The following is a 21,656-nucleotide window of genomic DNA, read 5'->3' as shown; positions in this document are numbered from 1 at the left end:
CAGCTGGGCGGCGAAGCGGGCCCGGCGGCCGGCCCCGCCTCGGATGCTCCCGGCCTCCTTCCTGTGCTCGTGACGGCGCCGGGTGCCGAGGTTCCCCCCCCCCCCACCCGCGATGCAGGCTCCGCTCCACACCGATGGCTCCCACGAAAACACGTACACCGCCAACGGAAGGGCAAGGGAACAATACGCGCGGACACGGCTCCGGCCCCCTCCTCCCCCGGTCACCCGGGGGCGGTGGTCGGTGTAACCCCCCCAGCCAGGAGCCGGGGACAGGGGAGGGCGCAGGGTTGCCCGCGGCCCCCTCCCGGCCGGCGCCGTCCGCCGGGGAGGATCAAAGTCCGCCGAGCAGGGCGCGGCGGATGCTCCCACCGCGCAGCCCCGAGCGGGCACCCCCGAGCGAGCACCCCAGGCGGGCACCCCCCGGATACCTTGCGGCGGCGGACGGGCGCCGTCATCTCCGCGCTTCTCGGCCCGAGTGGGACTCGAAAGTATGTAGGAGAAAAGTTTCCCCTCCCACATGGGGGGGAGGATGTCGGGGGAGAGAGGGCGGAAGATGGAGAGCAGCGCTGGGAAGATGTTTCTGGCCCGCGGTGCGCGCACCATCCGAGTCCCGGCGGTGCTGGTTAAAAATAAATTCCGCGGCGGGCGCGGCGGCGCGGGTCGGGCCGGATTCCTGCGCTCGGACGGCTAATATGGATGCGCATCAGGTCCTGGCGGCGGGGCGCTGCGGCGGCCGCGGCGGCTCGCGCTGGGAGCTGGTTGGCAGAGCCGGCAGCTCGGGAAGGGGAAAAGGAGCGGAGGAAGGGGAGGAGGAGGAGGAGGAGGGGGAGGAGGGGAGGAGGAGGAGCGGCCCGGCGCGCAGCCCGAGGGGAGAGGGCTGCCCGGCTCATCCCCGGCCGGCCCCACCGCCCCGAGCGCACGTAGCGCGGCGTGGGGCGCTCGGGTCCTCGGCTCCGGGAAACGCCGAGTTTAAAAAGTACAACGCGCTCCGCACACTTCACCCTCCCCATCCCCAAAAGTTCTTTAAAAGGTCGCTCCCCTTCAGCCCTAGACATCTCGCTGCCACCCGACTCCCGGGAGCCGGAACCCCGGGCGCGTACTTACGGCCCGGCAGGGCTCTTGGCTCCCAGGCATGATGCAGTGGGGACCGGTGGGCTTCAGGGAGAGAGAGAGGAGAGATGCAAACTTGTTCCGGAAAAGGAATCAAAATGGCGTTTCTGGATGTGCAAAGTTCATCAACTCCGCAGTCACTTCCCCTCCTCCTCTTCTCCCACGGGGAGGGAGGTGGGCGAGGAGCTGGCGACCCCGGCGCCCCAGCCGTCGTCCCGGCCCCCGCCTCGGCCCCCCGCCCCGCTTCCTCGCCCGCACGCTCGGAGACTCGCTCTCCCCCTCTCCCCCTGATAAGTAGACACATCACGTGTTGCTCCTGCCAGTCTCCTGGGGACGTGTTACTGAGCGGCGGCTGCGGCGGCGGCTCGGGCTGGGGGGTGGGGGGGAGCCGCAGTACTCGCGGGTCCCCACCGCCGCCCCCGCCCCGATTTTAGCTGGGCGACCGCAGTTTCCATCCTGGGATGGATGGAGGTGGAGTCCCCCACCCCACCCCCACCGCAGCCCCAGGTTTGCCCCACGCCCTCCGCTGGCGCCCCGGGGCACGGGAGGGCCGGGCCGCCCCGGGGGAAGGGTCTCGGCCGCCGCAGCTGAGCGCGATCACGATCAGCCCAGCGCTTGCCGGCCGGCCGGCCACCCTCTAGGACCACCGCGCCCCCTCCCTTCCAGCCCCTCACTTGCGGGCAACTCCCCGCCCCCGGCTTTCCATCACTTCACTCCAGGGTTTGTTTCACTATTTTAACGGAGGAGAGGGAGAGGCAGCGATGCCCGGGAGGCGCGAGAGGGGCGCCCCGGAGGCCGGGAGGGGGTGGCGTGGGGGTCGGGTTCCCTGGCCCGGCACCGCCCCGCTGGGTGTCGAAGGCAAACGCGAGGGTGAGCCCCACCCGCGCGGTTGCCTCTGCACGCACGCGGTCCTCGCTCTGCATCCAGGTGGGGCGAGTAGATGATGGGGCAGGAGATTAAGGAACCAGCGCTTCACCCCGCCCCCAACTTAGGGCTGTTTCTCTCCCAGGGTTCGGTCCTTCTAGCTCTAGGGCCCGGAGCGTCCTCTCTGTCCAACAAATTCCAGACTGACTCGGCTTTTGTCACCTTCCCTTCCCCACACTCCACAACTGATGCTTTAGCGGGGGCTACCTCGCCCCCAAGGGGCTGAGGATGGCACAGGCTCCTACCGCCTGTGTCCCCACCCTGCGACAGCGCTGCTGATGCTGTGTCATCCACGTCGCCCTCCGAGGCACCAGGGAAGCCACACGCAATATCTCTTTCTTTCAGAGGGCTCCTGTTTCAACGCTGAAACGCAGGGGCCCTCCTTGGAGCTGTCTGTTTGTTCTCCATCCCCAAGGCGGCTGCCACCAGCTTTGGCGGCCCAAGTTATCACTGAGCCCCAGAGAAACCAGGCCTGGGCTGTGCTTCCTCCAACAAGCAGCTGACAAGTTTCCCACTGCTAATACTTCTCCTACCGGGGTTCTACGAGGGGCCTGCTCTTGGCCTTTGGAAACATCTTTAGACAGATAGGGGATGACTGTGGTTTGGGAAAATAAACACCACCTCACTCCCCCAGTTTGAGGCTAAATGTGCCTCCTAAACAGTTGTAGAGAATACTAGAGTAGAATTATGCTTTGGAGAGGAGTTAGGCAAGATGATGTCATAGGTACAGAAACCTGGAGCACTCTCTCTACTTACTATGACCTTTGACCTTTGTGGCCCTACCACACCAACTTTGCCCTACAAAGCTGTAAGTACATTCATGGCCCTCTAATTTGCAGACTTCCATGGAGCTCTGGGTTTCAGGGCTACAGATAGGGACAAGTGTCTATGTAGGTATGGATGAAATGAATGGATTCTGGCCAAGACAGAACTTTATAGAGCCAAGCAAAAGCAGTTAGGCCATTACCTCTTACTGGAGATAAGTAAGCTAAACCCCAGTTCCCCAAGAGGGAACTGATTCAGCTGCTTATTTCTCTGACATCCAGAATCATCAACATTAAGTTTTCAGAACCTGTTAGGTTTCCCAGGGTCGACTGTTTACTGAGGAAAACTAGTCAGAGGAACTTCTGCACTTGCATTTTCCTATGCCCCCACCCCACCCCATGTCCCCAAGAGTGTTATCAAGTGCATTTGTGAAGACAGGCATGCCAGAGGAGGGAATGGGCAGGTCTCTAAGCAGGAGTAATAGTTCACACGCTCACCCTAGAACTGGTGTCTGGAGCTTCTGAGTTGTAACATGGTCCAGTGAGAAGTCAAAAGAAGGGCCAGGTAGGGAATGCTAGTTTCTTTAGTTGCCTTGCTTCAAGATTCAAGAATTATTAGCCATTCCTGTTCTCCCTAGCAAGTGGTCGGTTTGGAATAGGACCAGCATCAAAGTTGGAATTTTGCTTGTCATTTTAGCTTATTCTGTAAAATACACTGAAACTCGCAAAGCGACATGAATTTTCATAACAAATCACCACCTTTTATAATATGGTCTAGATAATACTGGCAACTAAAAAGAAAATAATTTAAAAATAACTTTTAAAAACTGAATTTTAGGGACGCCTGGCTGGCTGGCTCTGTCGGTGGAGCATGTGACTCTTGGATTTCAGGGTCAGGAGTTCAAGCCCCACTTCAGGCATGGAGTTCTACTTAAAAATATAAAAATAAAAATAAAAATTTAATTCTTATGACACAGGGCTCTGTGTTCATCTCTTCTAGCTAATTAGTAAACTTGGGAGTCCAACGAATTGTTCCAAGTTCTGTTTGTTCGTACTCATATAAATATCATTTCTCCAACAAATATTTATTGGACATCTAATAGGTTAAAAGAGTCATGCTATGGAAAACAGAGACACACGCCTCTCCACACCCAGTTAGGATGGATAGAGTAAAAAAGACAAATGCTAACAAGTATCAATAAGAATGTGGAGAAACTGAAACCCTCATACATGGCTGGTGGGCATGTAAAATGGTATAGCCGCTTTTTTTTTTTTTTTAAGATCTTATTTATTTATTTAACAGAGATCACCAGTAGGCAGAGAGGCAGACAGAGAGAGAGAGAGAGAGAGAAGCAGGCTCCCTGCTGAGCAGAGAGCCTGATACGGGACCCTGAGTACTAAGGGCCTGATGCGGGGCTCGACCCAGGACCACTGAGGAACCCAGGTGCCCCTATTTTTTTTTTTTAAGATTTTATTTATTTATTTGACAGAGGGAGAGATCACAAGTAGGCAGAGAGGCAGGCAGAAAGAGGGGGAAGCGGGCTCCCTGCTGAGCAGAGAGTCTGATGTAGGGCTTGATCCCAGGACTCTGGGATTATGACCTGAGCTGAAGGCAGAAGCTTTAACCCACTGAGCCACCCAGGCAGCCTGGTGTGGCTGCTTTTAAAAAAACAGCTTGGCAGTTCCTCAGAATGCTGACCATAGTGTCGCCATATGGTCCAGCCATTCCACTTCTAGGTACACACACAAGAAACAAAAACACATGCCCACACAAAGAACTCGTACGCTAATGTTCAAAGTGGAAACAACCCAGAATAACCATCAGTTGATGGATTAATACAAAAATGTGGTATATCCATACCCCGTCTAAGTATTATTAAGTATTACTACTCAAAAGGAATGAAGCAGTGAGACATGCTACAGAGCATCAACGTTGAAAACATGCTAGAGAAGCCAGAGCCAAAAAGACAAATATCATATGCTTCTGTTTAGAAGAAATATCCAGAATAGGCCAATCTATAGAAATAGAAAGTAGGTTAATAGTTTGCCTAGGGTTTGACAATTTAGGGGGATCCAAGGATTGGCTACATAATATGCATGGGGTTTCTTTCTGGGGTGATGCAAATGTTCTAAAAGTGATAGTGGTGATGACTACACATTCTGAATATACTAAAAACCACTGAATTGTACACTTCAAGTGAGTAATATGTATGGTAGGTAAGTTATAGTTCAATCAAGCTGATACGTTTGTACATCAAGAAGCTGTGCTAGGTTCTCTAGCAGAGAAGTGATACAAAAATGGTAATTTATGTCCATGCCTGGAAAGAATTTATAGTCTAATCTCTGCATCCACATGAAGTAATCATGAAATGCAGACAACCATTTTAAGAACCATTAAATTGGTTGCATGATTCAGGGCTTCCAAGAAAAGACAGCACTTCTAGTAAGAGCGATCGGGAAAAGCTTCTTGGATGAGAAAGCCAATGGAGTTGAGCCCTGGAGACCTGATAGAAAGTTTGTAGATGGAGACTGGGATTAGAATCAGCAGATGCAAAGGCATGATTGTAGCAAGTCATGGGTCCTATTCACAAATCAGGATGGAATCTAGTATGGCCGGATTAGGACATATACAGGAATATGCAGGTGACACGACCAAAAGGTAAACAAGCTGAGGCTCTACCACCAAGAATTCTGAATACCATCCATGGAAAACCTCCGGTATAAGAGCCTGAACTAGGGGAGAGGTAGAGGGACTGGAGGACAGAAGATCAGGAACCACTTCAGAGGAAGGCCAGAAGAGCAACTGGTGCGCCAGAGACGGGGGTGGAAAGGAGTGAGGGCCCAGAGGAGGCCTGGCTCTTTGCCAAGTGGCTGTAGGAATGAGCACTTCTAGTAAGAGCGATCGGGGATCTGACAAAATGAGAAAGTCAGAGGTAGAAGATGACCAAATAGGTGGTAGGGAGCTGGAGGTGGAAATAAACGGAAAAAACATCATACTGCTATGCCAGGGGAGAGAATCAAGAAGAAACAGGATTGGAGGAGGCTGTGTGCATGAGGTGACATTTGTGGAACCTCCCAAGATGTGTAAGGTGTCCCCCGGGGAAGAGATGAGGGGGCAGGGCACTCCAGACACAGGGAGCAGTGAGTAGTAAGCACAAGGGCACAGAGGCGGAAAACAAGGTCAGTTTCCTGAACGGCAAATACCTCGCTCTGTGGCTCTGTGGCCAGAGCAGGGGGAGGGGAGATAGTAAGGGATGGAGCTGGAGAAACAGCCAGTGGGCCAGCCCGCTCAGAGCTCCGCGCTCCTCAGCGCTGACTTGGACTTCATCCAGTGCTGAGGCCCAGAAAGGCTGAAGGAGGAAGGTAGACAGAGCTTCCTTCGTGGGACTGTAGAGAAGGTTCTGGAAGATTTGAGACAAGAAGGCTAGTTAGGGATTAACAGAACAGCCCATCTAAGAAATAATGAGGACCTAGGAAGCCCCGGCTGGAGAGGCAGGAAAGAATGGATTGCCTGGAAAGATCATTAGGATGTAGATTCCATAGAACTTGACCAATGGGATGAGAGAGAAAGGAAAACAATCCCTCTGGAGTCCTGACCCAAGGGTGTGGCACCAAAAGAAGGGAAACCACCACAGGAGCCATCTTGGAGTGACAAAGGACAGATAAGGCAGGGGTTAGAGCAAAAGCAGTGGGACAGGTGGAGGGACTAGACCAGGTGGGAGACGTCACAGAGATGGAATCCACTGGGCTTAGGCCCAGCTGGTTGGGGCATGAGGAGAAGAAGGGAGAATTAAAGAAGGCTGCTTCCCTGAGCTCAGGTTGGGTACAGGGGTGGGTAGTGGGTCCTCTCACCTGTTGGGGAGAGGCAGGTGGTGTGTGGGAGATGGGAGGAGGCTGGAGCCAGGGAGAAGGTCCGGAGAGACATCTCAGGGATAGAGAGAATGGGACGTTGAACCCAGGGGGATGCTGCAGTTAGGCGGGTGACGAGGGAGTGACCAGTGCGCTCTCTTTTTCTCCCAAAGGAGCAAAACAGCCAAGGAAGTGGGGGCTGTCAAGGAAAAAGATGGTCGACAGTGTTCAAATACAGAGACATCAAGGCAAAGGGCCCCCAGAGGAGTGAGGGCTTCCCCCTCCGCCCTCCCGTCGGGGAGGTGCTGTTATCATCCCTGTTCTGCAACTGACAAAACTGAAGTCAAGTCCCAGCGTCACGGGCTGGCAGGACTGAGATGCACACCACACAGCCCAACCCCAGAACCCACCTTTTTATTGTAGTTTTCATTCAGTTTAGAATTAAGCAGTGTGCTAAAAACAAAACAAAACAAAACCTACCTGGTCAGACTTCATCTTGATAAAATGCTCTTGACTGGGGTTGTGCAGAAGAACCACTGTCCATGCACTGTTTTTACAAGGATTTAATTAGCTTAAGTTGTGCTGATTTGGTTTGTAACCAGGAACCCCCCCCCCCACAGGAGCCTAAAATACAAACTCTTTCTGTTCTCTAAGTATTATGTTCTGTATGTACAACTACATTGTAAAGCTGTAGCCAGAAGCTGTGTATACCCAGGACAGGAGGCTGAAGACGACCTAGCAGAGTCCACACTCTTACTGTCTATACCACTAGTTCTCATTTGGGGTGATTCTGACTCCCCACCCCTAGGGGATGTTCAGCAATGTCTGGAGACATTTTTAGTTGTCACAAGATGGGAGAAGTGTACCGCTAATATCTACGGGTAGAGGCCAGGAATAGTACTTAGCATCTCATGAGGCACAGGACAGGGGCGCCTGGGGGCTCAGTCAGTTATGTGTCTGCCTTTGGCTCAGGTCATGACCTCAGGGTCCTGGATTCGAGCCCCACATTGGGCTCCCTGCTCAGCAGGGAGTCTGCTTCTACCTCTCCCCTTGCTCACTCTCAAATAAATAAAATCTTTTTCTAAAAATTAAAAAAAAAAAAAAGGCACAAGACAGCAGCCACAACAGAAAATACGTCATCCCAAAGGGCAATAGTGTCAAGATTGAGAAACCCTGCCTGGTGGTGTCTTGAAAATGATCTCTAGGAATATTAGCATCCAGGAAAGAGGTTTCAGAATGGGTAAACCACCCAGACCACTGATGTCAACAGGAAAGGAATGTGGATCCAGAGAGGGAGAGAATATGGATAAATGAAACAGAAAACAGCTTTTGAAGGAAAGTGTGTATCTCTCTGTCTTGCTTATGGCAGAGAGATCAGCATTGGAGGGAAAGAGGGATACTTCTTATTCTATGACAGGAGGAAAAAGGAAAAGAACAGTAGGGACACACGGAGAGATACTGGTGGGAAGCAGGCAAGTTGTGGGACTTCACATCTGATGGTTTTGAATATGGAAAAGCAGCAGAACCAGTGAGGGGAGCAACATGGCGCTGAGGCTTAAGGAGAGAAGAAATGTAGGAGTTGGTGGCAGAAAAATTCTGCTGTTTTAGCTTCAATGCCATGAAGCCACAGAAGAGAGAAAACATATGGTAGGGATTATGGACAGTTGGAAACTGAAGTGAGTAAAATCCCTCATAAGGGGGATGACACTGAAGGGACTGAGCCTGAGAGCCAGGAGTGGTTGGGGGCACGGAGATGAGGAGGAAAACCAGGCTGGGGGCCTGGGAGGGAGAGGACGGTGCAAGAGACAAGCTGGGCTGTGACCCAGGAAGCAGAGAGAGGCTCGGGGGAGGAAGAGAACGAAATGACTTTCGTGAGACAGAGCAGAAGTTACGACTGTGGGGTGAGGACACAGAGAAAGCTACGAAGAAGGGGCAGGACACGAGTCCTTGACATGGACGGTGCTGTCACTGAAAAGGAAGGAGGAGACAGGCTCAAGAGGAAAAATGTGGAGTCGGTCCCTCAGGCCATCTTGAGGGAAGTGTGTCTGAGAGGTCAGTCAGTGACTGGCCCAGATGAGAAGAGGTGGGCATGAACAGACGGTACTGGTGTCAGAGGAGGTCCTGCGGGCTATTCATATGGTGAGATCCCAGCCTCCCAGTACCTCAGAATGTGACTCTATTTGGAGATACGTATGGCCTTTACTGAAATAATGAAGCTTAAATGAGGCCGGAGGAATGGGCCCTGATCCAATAGGGCTGGTGACCTTGTAAGAAGAGATTAGGACACTGATACACACAGAGGGAAGACCGTGTGGGGACACAGGGAGAAGGCGTCATCTATGTGCCAAGGAGAGAGGCCTCGGGAGACACCAACCTGGATGGCGCCTTGATCTCCAACTTCTGGCCTCCAGACCCTTGTGAGATACATTTCTGTTGTGTAAGGCCCCAGTGCACGGTAGTCTGATAGGGTAGCCTAAGCTGTCTGCTACAGGAAGAGGGGATGTGAAGACATGTGGAGTCTGGTGCGTAAGGGACAGCAGGAAGCACGTTTGCAGACTCCACAGCCTCCCGCGAGTGGGAGAACGGGTCTTGAGGAAAGACTTTCAAGAGAAGTGGTCTCTCTGAAGACAAACCAAACGTCCATCGAGGTGCTGCAGAGATAGGGGAAGTACTGTGGAGAAATCTGTCTTAGAACAAGGGGATCTGTGTCCTCAGTGAATTGCACACTTCTTGAAAGTGGGGCCTAGTCCCGCGAACGATTTCTCCACGCCCGCGCTAGCCCAGGGCAGCCATATTGCAGGTGCTACAGGAATCTGCTTTGCAAAGTGTGGGGAGGTGGAGGGGTAGGGATGAACTTGAGAGAGTTGGGGGCACAGAGGAAGCGGGTTTGCCCGGAGATGGCAGAGAAGCCAGGAATGGGGGTTTGCCCAGGAGTGGCAAAGAAGGCTGAGAGGCAGGTGGAGAGGGTCCTTTACAATTTCCAAATCCCCCTCCCAGATAAGCAGGGCAGAGTCACTAGGATGGGCTACTGAGAACCTTTATGCAACCGCCGCTGTCCTGAACACATTATTCCTTTCGCTACTCAGATAACGCGAGGAATGCGCTATTTCTGGTGGCGGACGGTTTTCCCTTTAAATGTGAACCATTTCGAGTAGAATTTTTTCCTAAAATGCATTTTATGTCCTGCTCGCCTTTTCTCCCTTCTCGAAAAAATATTGGAAAGTTAAGATATGAACAAAACGATAGTACTGTAAACTTCCTATATTATATTGGATTGTCGCACAAAGGTAACGTTTGATAAGTAAGATTTGTGCTAGGCCACCAAGGGATCATATCCTCAAGAAACTATTCATCCTCAAGGTAAAAAATAGCTATTTCCTAGCCTACGCTGAGACTCCACTAAATTCCAATTGGAGTTTTGGCCTGCTTTTGTTCCTCTCCCTCCCCTGTTATCTGGCTATCTCTTGTCCCTTCTTTCTGAACTCCATGTGTCCATAGCGACCTCCCCTTCCCTTTCTCATTGATCTCAATTTGAATGCACAGTGGTTAGGAAACTGCATCACTAACACTGTTAAGAAATGTGTCAAAAGTAAGCCTGGGGACCAGCGCCTCCGTCTGCTGCCCAGTAGCCAAGAGTGGTTCATTTCCTGATGATCATTTGGGTTTTAGATTGATGAGTTCCTAGCGTATTTCTAAATTATAAAAGTTGTTTTAAAGATAGCAACAGAGACGTGCCTGGGTAGCTCAGTTTGCTGAGTGTCCCACTCTTGGTTTCTGCTCAGGTCATGGTCTCAGCATCCTGGGATCGAGCCCAGCATTGGGCTCTATGCTTAGTGTTGAGTTTGCCTGAGATTATCTCTCCCTCTCCCCTGCCTTTCCCTGTTCAAGCCCTCTCTCTCAAATGAATAAATTAAAAAAAAAAAAGAAAGATATCAGCATACAGGGAAGGATAAATAACTCTTCTAAGCCAACTTGCCCTCCGTGATGAGAGTGCATTGCTTACTAGAATTTTAAAATGATTGAACCTCAGGGGCTTCCTACAAAAGGGCCAGTTGTCCCTCCTTCTGCCTCCAGAAGAGATGGCAGGTATTTGAAAACCTGCTGTCCTTTCATCGGATGAAGAGTCTTTCTTTGCCTTTAAGACATGGACTTATGATTCAATATTTGTTCTCTGTGGGAGAGAGCTCTTCAATTATGAACCGAGTGTAAGTAAGTAAAATAAATACTTCTTCAATAAGGCATGTGACTGTGTACCTGTGTGTTTAACTGAGAACGCACAAACCAAAGTAAAATTTCTGCAGTTTCTCTTAAGCAGAGCCCCAAATGGCACTTGTAAGTAGAGACCACCAACAGTGCTATAGTATTCCCGATGGTTCCATCTGCCTTGCCCGGCCACGGGTCCGCTCACTCACGAGATAAGTGCCCACATCCCCAGGTCCAAGGAGCAGACCAGAGTTTTCAAGTATAAAGGGATGCAGAAATTGCAGAAAATCACACAACTAGACAGCCATGAAAAGCCCTGCCATGAAAAGTTGTAACCTGAAAACAACAATGTATGTATCCCAATGGACAGAAAACTCTCTTTCCCTCAGAAAGGAAGAAAGTCTGAGCCAATACCTCTATGTCGTTTCACGGTGAATGGGGAATTGGGCTGATTCTAGCTGCTGCTTCTGACTTCTATAAGGCAACGGACTTAGCAATTTCAGGCACTTTAAATGCATACCTTTAGGTAAAGAGTGGAGTACGTGCTCACAAAATCAGGTATTCTGAAGCATGTAGACTGATCTGATGTGACTTCTCATGGGACTAAAGAAACTTGACATTCATTTACTCATTCATCCGACAACGAGAAGACAACAACAATGTCCCAGGCTCTATATACAACAGTAAACAAAGCAGGCAAGCTGTCTCTGTCCTAGTGAGTCATAGGGACTAACGATGTGTTATGTTTTAAACAACGAACTATCATGCAAATTTTAACAGGTCTACTACCAGTTGCTTCTTCCGTAGGAACTTTTGCAATAATGCCAGTGTATGCCTCTGTGGTGGGCTGAATTGTGTCCAATTCATATGTTGAAGTTGTAACCCCCAGGACCTCAGGAGGCGAATGAGAAATAATTGTGTAACATGTCATCATGTTACCTTACAGGGGTAATTAAGGTAAAGTGATGAGATCATTTAGGGGGGCCCTGAATATGGCCGGTGTCCCGGTGTCCCTGGAAGCACAGAAGACTAAGACACAGACATGCACACGGAAGACCATGTGAAGACACAGGGAGAAGACGGCCATCTGCAAGCTAAGGAGAGAGGCCTCAGGAGAAACTAACCCTGTCCACACCCTGATCTTGAACTTTTAGCCTCCAGAACTAGGAGAAAATAAGTGCCTGCTGTCTAAGCCACCCATTCTGTAGCATTTTGTTATGCAGCCCTAGTAAGCTAATAGAGCCTTCAAAGCCTAAACCTTATCTGCCCAAGTGTTGGGAATATCTGCGAGTTAGGACAATTTCACCAGAACTGTAAGCGAGGAGGGTGGGGTACAAGTGTCTAAGTGTAGACCCAATGGAAGGAGACCTTAAAGGAGCAAACAGGATCAGATGATATTATGGTAAAACAAATTTGTGATAATCCTAAAAATGAAGCCAACCGGATAGCAATCTGTTCAAGAATCTAAAACTAACTACTAAAACCATCCCATGTCCATGAAACAAATACTTCACACCTTTTTAAATGCTCCTGCAGAATAATACTTGATTTCATTTTGAAAGTTCATGATGTATTTTTTTTAAAGATATTATTTATTTATTTGACAGAGATCACAAGTAGGCAGAGAGGCAGGCGGAGAGAGAAGGGGAAGCAGGCTCCCTGCTGAGCAGAGAGCCCGATACAGGGCTAGATCCCAGGACCCTGGGATCATGATCTGAGCCGAAGGCAGAGGCTTTAACCCACTGAGCCACCCAGGCGCCCCCATGATGTATTTTTTTAAGTGGAAAAAAAATCTGGCTACAAATAGGGAGCCCTAGTTTTGTAAACAATGATGAAAACTTTTACTCACATATAAACTCAAAAAGACAGAAGAAGGAGTGGACATGGAAAAGTTAAAACAGTGCTTATTTCTAGGTAAAGGGAATATTTTATCTTTTGTCATTCTGCTTCTCTCTGTTTTCTTTACAATAAACGTGGAATGATTTTGTTGCAAGGGGAAAAAATTAAATAGTATCATTAAGTCCATTACATGAAACGACTGTCTTTGATGTCATAGTATCTCCATCAGACTCAAGGATTTGAAGCAATTATCTACAGAATGTCCTAGACAACTAAGTAGTTCACATCCTACAACACACGGCTCTTCCCACATCAAATCCGTTCCTCTTCTCACCACTTATCTTTATGGAATAATTCCACCACTTCTCCATGTTTCCTACGAATTACAGCCATAATGTAATCAGATCGTGGATAGTTCCTAAATTGAAGTGTACATTTCATTCTCCTGCTAAAAGAAGAGTGTTTCTTTCTCCCCAGGTTTCTCAGAAATTGGGTTTCATAAAGCAATACGAGGATGGCAATATCCTTGGAAGTGCCAGATTACAGAAAAAAGAGCAAGTCCTGGGACAGAGACAGCCCTGGGTCCTATCCTCTCCAGCTCTATTACTTACCAGCTGTTGGTAGTTCAGGTGTGTCTAACTCTGGAAAACATCAGTTCCTTCAACAATAAAGCAGATGTAATAACCATCTGGGCACTGTCATGAGGATTAAAAAAGATAACCTGCATAAAGCATTCCAAAAAAGGGGCCCCTGGGTGGCTCAGGGGGTTGAGCCGCAGCCTTCGGCTGGGATCATGATCTCAGGGTCCTGGGATCGAGTCCATATCAGGCTCTTTGCTCAGGTTGGCCGCCTGCTTCTCTCTCTCTCTCTGCCTGCCTCTGCCTACTTGTGATCTTTCTCTGTCAAATACATGAATAAAAAATCTTAAAAAATCAAAATAAAAATGCATTCCAAAAAAGGCATCTAGCCATGGTAGGTGTGCAGTAAACTACAGCTCTTATGGGGCACCTGCATGGCTCAATTGGTTAAAGCCTCTGCCTGCAGCTCGGGTCATGATCCCACGATCCTGAGATCGAACCCTGCATCGGGCTCTCTGCTCAGCAGGGAGGCTGCTTCCCCTGCCTCCTCTGCCAGCCTCTCTGCCTACTTGTGAATGCTGTCAAAGAAATAAATAAAATCTATTAAAAAAAAAAAAACTACAGCTCTTATTATATATAAAACGTTGGTGCTTACTACGCACATTTTGCAATCAAACACATATATCTTATTCCAATAAAAGCATTAAGGTTATACCAAATTCCCTATGTAATCTTTTTCCCTTTAAGATTTATTTATTTATTTTAGAGAAAGAGAGAGTGCGTACATGAGCAGGAGGAGCAGAAGGAGAGGGAGACAGATCCCCAAGCAGACTCCACCATGAGCATGGAGCCTGATGCAGAACTCAATCTCAGGACCCTGAGATCCCGACCAGAGCCGAAACCAAGAGTCAGGTGCTTAACTGACTGCACCACCCACTCACCCTGCCTATGTGATCTTTAAAAAAAAAAAAAAAAAGAAAAGAAAAAAACCAAAAACAAATAGAATAATGCCACATCAAGGTCATTATTTCTTAACTGCTATGAGATAATCATCCATTTATGAGTATGTATGGACAGCTGGATTTATATATATGTGCATACATAGAAGATGCTTATAATGTCAAGCTGCTCATAATCATTTTTAATTTTATTTAAATTACATCATGGTGATGGTGGACAAGATAAGGCAGTTATAACTGAAACACTGAGTTGGAAATCCTCTGCAGTCCTCAGAAAAGATGGCTTATTTTATAGAAAGGGACAGACTTGAGCGATGTGTCTCTATGATTGGTGAAGTTGGTCCTGTTATTTCAGATGACTTTGGGATAAGTGCTGATTTTCATACAATTACTCCATCAGAGAACCAGAGGCACACAGAGAGTACAAAACACATCCAACCCAAAGAGCTAATAGGTGGTAGAGACAGGTTTGGAATCCAAGCCCTCTGTCTATGGCTCAAGTTCTCTGTATTGCACTATAGAGAATGAGAGGAAAATTTCTATCTTGGGTAGGCTATAAGTCTGTAGTCACACACAGAAACAAACTTGCAATTAAGGAAAAAAAAGCAGGAGGGAGAGGGGATGAGTGCATGCAGATACTAAACACGCAATAAATCTAGAATGGACACAATGTGCATATACTATACACTACACTCTAGTGCCAATGCAGGGATGTGTTATCAACGGTATCAAACAGAAAACTTAGAAGTATTTGATCTATGATAAAGATGGCACTTCAAATCACTGGAGGAGGAAGATAGATCAGTCATCCTGGTTGAACAATGGAAAGGGAAAAAAAGTCACACCAAATACCAACTTCATGCTAACTTTACACCAAAGCAAAAATTTATTACAAGTGGATTGAAGAATTAAATGCAAATTATAAAATCTTAAAAGAACAGAAGAGAAATAGGTAAATATTAATCTGATCTTTGAGAGTGTAGAAGGGTTTTTTTAGGGAGAAGGAATAAACCATAAAGGAGAGGACATGCATTTCCAGTCACATAACAATTTAAGTTTAAACACATTAAAAAAAAAAAAAAAAAAGCCCACTATAGGCCAAACGGAAAGGGAAATTACAGGCTAGGAAAAAAAGCATTACTTACAGGCAGAGTTGGTTAAGAGACTTAATATAATAAAAGTTACACTTTATTGAGCCTTTATTAGGCTTAAGACATGCTAAGTTCTCTGCATACCATATCTTGCCATAATCTTATAAGGGAGATACAATTAGTTCTACCTTTAAAATAAAGAAATGGAGACACGGAATGGCTAAGAAGTATCATGCCCAAGGACTCATAGCTAATAAGTAGCAAAACAGAGATGTGGATGTAGAACTCTGAGTTCCAAGCTTTTCCTCTTAATTTTTATACACTATAGGCTCTTCTAAATCAGTATCGAAAGAACACCTTCAAAGGCAAAGGATGTGGAGAAGAAATCCACAAAAGAAAACATATAAATACCTAATGAACACATTTTTCATGTTCAACATCAGTAGTACTACAAGAAATGCAAATTAAAACATGTGGTGAGATTTTTTTTCCCTCAAAATTGTCAAAAAGATTGTCAAAAAATATTTTAAAATGTCAACATCTAATTTTGGCAAAGCTGAGGAGAAAAGATATATGTTGTTGTTGTAGAAATGGTATTGTTTTCGATCACCTTAAACAAAAATTAGACATTTAAAGTATTTTGTTCTTAAAAATGGCTCTTTCAGCCCACCATTCCACTTCCAAGAAAAAAAAAAAGGACTTCTAGAAATTTTGCTAAAGAGATACACACAAAGTTATTTGTATAAGGATGGTTGTCATAGATTATTCGTTGTTATAAAAAACTGGAAACAAGCAAAAGTCTACTAATAGGACTTTGGTACATGAATGGTAAAACATTCACATGATGGAGTAACACGTTAACCATTAGCAATCATGAAGTATAAAGTTGCTTAAAGCTACTTGGGAAATGTACGAAATATAATGTGTAAGGAACAAATCTTACAAAACTGTATGTGTTTTTCTTTGTTTTGTTTTGTTTGAGAGAGAGAGAGGCAGTGAGAGAGGGAGACTGAGAATCTTAGGCAAACTCCATGCCCAGCACAGACCCTGGCATGGGGCTCATCTCATGACCCTGAGGTCATGACCTGAGCCAAAATCAAGAGTTGGATGCTTAACTGACCAAGCCACCCTATATATGCTATTTTTAAGTTTTGTTTTTCTGCTAATTTACAATTTTCAAATTTTCTCCAATGAATATATGTTAATTTTACATCAGGAAAACAACTGTTATCAAAGTACCAATAAACTTGAACCAGAAGCATAAGTAATTTAAGATTACAGAACTTAAAATACGGTTTCTACTTAAAAGTTAAATGTTCTAAGTATTGGCAAATATGGGAATTCAAAATCAGAATCAAAGACTATAAGGTTCCTGTGAAACCCACACTAGATATAAAAGCAAGATACAGATTTATAATATATAAAGAAACTGGTGGTTAGGCCACTAAAATGAAGATGTACACCCTTACTCCCACACCTTACCCCCAAGGGGCTTAACTGATTTTCAGTATTCAAATCCATAGGAGGACTCATAAAGATCTCCTGCAGAGACAAATATTTTTAGAGGAAATAATAACCTGTATATTCAAGATAGAATTGATCTTTAATTTCTCTTTCCTCTTAGGTAAAACTAATATTAACTTATAAAGTTGCTCAAATTGTATGAATCTTCCAAGCTAACTGATTTCTTATTTAAGAACACTTAAAAAGTAAGAATTGAAATACACATCTTCCATATATGAAGAGTATCTATTTCAAACAATAGCCAATATTATACTTCATTGTGAAAAACTAAAGAAATTCCTTTAGAAATAAGAATTTTAAAAACCCAGACAGAAAAAAAAAATTATGTAGTGTTCCCCTGCAAGTTTTTCTGGCCAATGCAATAAGACATGAAACATATAAAGAGATTTAAATACAGGAAAGAAAAAAAATTAACATTATTATCATTACTTACAGATGATATCATTGTGAAATGAAAACCCAAAGAAATGAATGGAAAATTAGATTCAAGAGAAATCCAATCATAACAGCTATCATTGATTGAATTCCTATTTGTCTAACAGTGCAGCACTGTTTTCCCAGAGTCATGTATCAGGTAAGAAGTACAACCAGCAGGATGCCTGGCTGGTTCAGTCAGTTAAGCATCTGACTCTTGGATTCAGCTCAGATCATGATCTCAGGGTCATGAGACAGAGCCCCATGCTGGGCTCCACACTCAGTGGGTGCCTTCTTTTGAATATTCTCTCCCTCTGCCCCTTCCCCACCACACACACCTCTCTCTCTGTCTCAAATAAATAAATCAATCTTAAAAAACAAAAAAGAATCAGAACTGGGATTCACACCCAAGCCTGATTGATTCCCAAAGACTTCAAAGACTGTGTGTGTGTGTGTGTTTAAGATTTTATTTTTAAGTAATATCTGCACCCAACATGGGACTTGAACTCACAACCGCAATATCAAGCGTTGTAGGCTCCATCAACTGAGCCAGCCTGGTGTTCTTTTCACTATGTTACTGCTTTGCTCTGTAAAGTATATAGTTATAATGTACAAGCACTCACTCTCACACCCACACATACAGAAAGAAAAACCATCACAACAGTACAGTTTAAAAAACCCCATTCACAAAAAATTCAAAAAGGTTTGTGTATAACCAATGAAAGAAAAAAAAATCCACCTAGACATAATTTCAATGGAGATATGTATCTCTCTCTCCATGGTTATATATGTATATGTGTCTGTGTATATATGTATGAATGTATCTATCTATATATATATAAATATGTATATATATATGAAGTAAAAAAGATGAAACAAGATTTAGATAGGAAAACTAAAATTTAATTTTCAAAATATACATTCTAAATGAATTTTTACATTAAATACAATTCTAATCAAAATTCCAACTGGATAACATATTTTATAGGGAGAAATGTACCAAAAGAATTCCCACATGCATCTAAAAGAAAAGAAAGAGGTGAGAACAGTAAAGAAAATTTTACTAAAAATCTATAAGGAAAAGGGGTACTAGTTATTAAAAAATTATGTTTATACACTTACTGGAAGTCTGTTTATGATAAAGGAAACACCACTAGTCATTAGAGAGGGAAAGAATTATTCAGAATGAGTTATTGTTGGAATACTCATTACCAATTTGGGGAAAAATATCAAGGTAAATTGTTACCACACACCATGCACCCAAATAAACTCCTTATAGATTAATAAAATCTAATTAAATAGAGATTTTTTTATAAAACAGAAATATAAGATAAAAACAAAATTTGCGGGATGCCTGGGTGGCTCAGTTGGTTGGATGACTGCCTTCGGCTCAGGTCATGATCCCGGAGTCCCGGGATCGAGTCCCGCATCAGGCTCCCAGCTCCATGGGGAGTCTGCTTCTCCCTCTGACCTTCTCCTCACTCACGCTCTCTCTCACTGTCTCTCTCTCAAATAAATAAATAAAATCTTTAAAAAAAAACAAAACAAAGTTTGCCACAGTGCCTGGTGGTGCAGCTGATTGTGTGTGATTCTTGGTCTCATCTCAGGTAGTGATCTCAGGGTCATGAAATCGAATCCTGCGTCAGGTTCCACACTCACGTGGAGTTTGCTTCAGATTCTGTCTCCCTTTCCCTTTATCCCTCCCACTCATGCCCTCTCTCTCAAATAAATAAATCTTAAAAAACAGAATCTGTCATATTCCTGGAGAGAAAAAAAAATGTATCCTACCACTAGAGGAGAAAGAAATTTTAAAACTTGATGCAAATAAGGAATAGACATACATAAAATTCAGAATTAAAGGGGCATTAAAAAAAAAAAAAAAGACCATAAATAACCTGGCCACCTAGAGGTGTGAACTGTCTCTATATCAAAAACAGAAAAGCAAAAAAGCAAATGGGAAAAAAGATATTTGTAGCAAAAATTACAAAAGAAAAATTTAGCAAAGTAGTTCATTTTTCTCTATGAAATTAGAAAAAAAATATGCCCAAAGTTCCAGGACATAATGAGTGGATATACTTTCATATCCTGTATCACTTAAGGCATAAGGCCTTATTTATATACTTTATATACATAGTATTGCAATTATGCAATTATATACATATTATTGCAATTATTTTTTAAAGTAAAAAAGGACTGGAAAGAAATTTACCAAAATGATAAAGAAATAACATCAGAGGGATGGAAATGGAGCTTATTTGGGTCTTGCATTTTTCCATTTACCCTGGACAATTAATGCTTTGCAGTAAGTGTCTTCCTAAAAGCAGCAGGAAGAGGAGCATATCTTTGTAAAACTAAAAATAAATAAATAAATAGATAAATAAATAAATCTGTCCATGGTGAGTTAGAGTCCCAAGGCCAGAAAACACATGTTGGTGAGGATGTGGAGAGAATGGAGTCCTGGAGCATGGCTGGTGGGAATGTCAACTAAGGCAGCCCCCGTGGAAACAGTATGAAGTTCCTCAAAAAATTAAAACTGGAATTGCCCTCTGATCCAGCAATTCCACTTCTGCATACAGACCCAAAAGAATTGAACTTGGGGTCTCACACATATTGACACCCCCCATTATTCACAACAGCCCCAAAGTGGGAGCAGTGCTCACAGATGTCGAATGGGTAAACAAACCAAGACATATTAGTGAATCTTTATGAAGGACGCGCCGACACAGGTTACAGCATGGATGAACCTTGAGGAAAACGAGCTAGTCCCGAAAGGACAAACACGGTAGGATTCTACTCGTAGGACATCCCTAGAGTTGTCGGATTCACTGGGACAGAAAGTAGAAGGGTGGCTGCCCAGGGGCTGAGCGGGGAAAAATGGGCAGTTAGTGTTTCATGGGTGCGGAGTTTCAGTCCGGGAAGAGGGAAAGCTCTGGAAGTGGACAGTGGTGATGGTCACACAACAGTGTGAATGTACTTAATGCCACTGACCTGTACATTTATAAATGGTTAAAATGGTAAATTTTATGTAATCTATATTTTACCATTATATGTGTATGTGTATGTGTTTGTGTAGAGAGAGAGGGAGAGACACCATTGCCACATAAATGCTAAAGGCACCAGCCACGTTCACTGTATATTTTCTTCAAAGATGCAGATCACTCCTAGGAATGTCCCAGTGACACAAAATGCACCCGTGGCTTGGTGAATGGGATGTACACTGAGCCGTGGCAAGTTCTAAGATATCCCCACGGACACCGTCTCCTTTGCTCTTACTAATGCCAATTGTCATGGTTCAGAGCCACCAACACCTGCCCTGTAAACAGGTCTGGACCACGAAGTTGGACACAAACAGAGGCTCTCGCACACCAGTTCTAGGCAACCGAGAGGAGGGTCACGCGTGTGTCTTAGGCATCACATGACTCAAATCAAAGAAGAACATGGCACCCCACAGGAAACCGAGCATTGGAACCATAGAACGATGCAGAGCAATTTCCTTACTGGCATCTCCTCAGTGTAGAATATTTCACAAAAGTAATTTACAAAGGGCAAAGTTCTCAGCCACCGGCACCCCCGGGCTTGTGTATCGCCCAGAGTTCTTGCGTGTTGCAGAGACAATACTTGACGGGGTCTTCTGTGAAGCTGCAAAGGACGATATCACGTCCTGAATTTCAAGCTAAAAATGAGGGTGGCTGGGAGTGAGTATGTGCTTTGACCGTCTGAGCTTCAGTTTCTGGGATTATTTCGAGAACTCAATTTAGCTGAAGTCAAACATGTCAATTTGTAACTTGCCTAAATAAGTCACCTGTCCCTAAGCTCGGGTCCTGAAGCATCATTCAACTCCATCGGCATTGTTTGCTGTACAAAGATACAAGCACACTTTTCTTTTTAAAACCTGGTCCAATGGCTCTCTGAAGCTGTCTTTAGTCTTCTAAAGAGTCTCTGGCCACCTACTGGATTTTTTCAGCTCGAGAGCTGGGCAGAAAAAGAGCAACTTACTGCCCTTGTTCAAAGGAAAGCGAGTTACAGACTAGAAGCTAGACAGACTTTATTATTCAGAACCCACGGGGATTTGCAAGAGAATAGCTCAGACACAGTCTGTTACTACCCTCCTCTCAAGGAAGAAGCCAATTATTTTCCCCTACCTAAAGAGTTTAGCAGGAGTGTGAAACGCAAAAGCTTCTGACATCTTTATCCCGGGCCCAAGGAAGGAAAAAAAAAAAAAAGGTGACAAAATTCAAATACTTTTGCTTATTTTGCTAAGATACCAGGAGGAAAAAAGGTTTAAATGACTTGTCAGTTTTTTCACATATAGAAAAAAGATTACCAGCTACTTTCACTTTCTAACGAACAGCCCCAGTCCCCTCAATGAGTTCTCTGTTAAGGCATTTAACTTAAACCGAA

General features: G+C 45.3%; 1 protein-coding gene across 6 annotated transcripts in view; it reads right to left on the bottom strand.

The window, feature by feature from the left end:
* RREB1 (ras responsive element binding protein 1) overlaps positions 1-21,656 on the bottom strand; it is a 175,221-nt gene that overhangs the window by 127,052 nt on the left and 26,513 nt on the right. For 2 of the 6 annotated variants that reach the window (XM_059179191.1, XM_059179190.1), the window contains exon 1: positions 429-809. The exons of 1 other annotated variant lie outside the window; for it this stretch is intronic. The gene's annotated coding sequence lies outside the window, so the exon portion shown is untranslated. Of the gene's footprint in view, positions 1-428; positions 810-1,100; positions 1,404-21,656 lie in introns of those variants that run through there. 3 more of the 6 variants (XM_059179189.1, XM_059179185.1, XM_059179184.1) reach the window with 3 other exon arrangements.

This window comes from Mustela lutreola, chromosome 6, assembly GCF_030435805.1.
Source record: "Mustela lutreola isolate mMusLut2 chromosome 6, mMusLut2.pri, whole genome shotgun sequence".
Lineage (NCBI taxonomy): Eukaryota > Metazoa > Chordata > Mammalia > Carnivora > Mustelidae > Mustela > Mustela lutreola.
The sequence above is the reverse complement of the archived record's forward strand: the minus strand, read 5'-3'. Positions and strand labels throughout refer to the sequence as shown.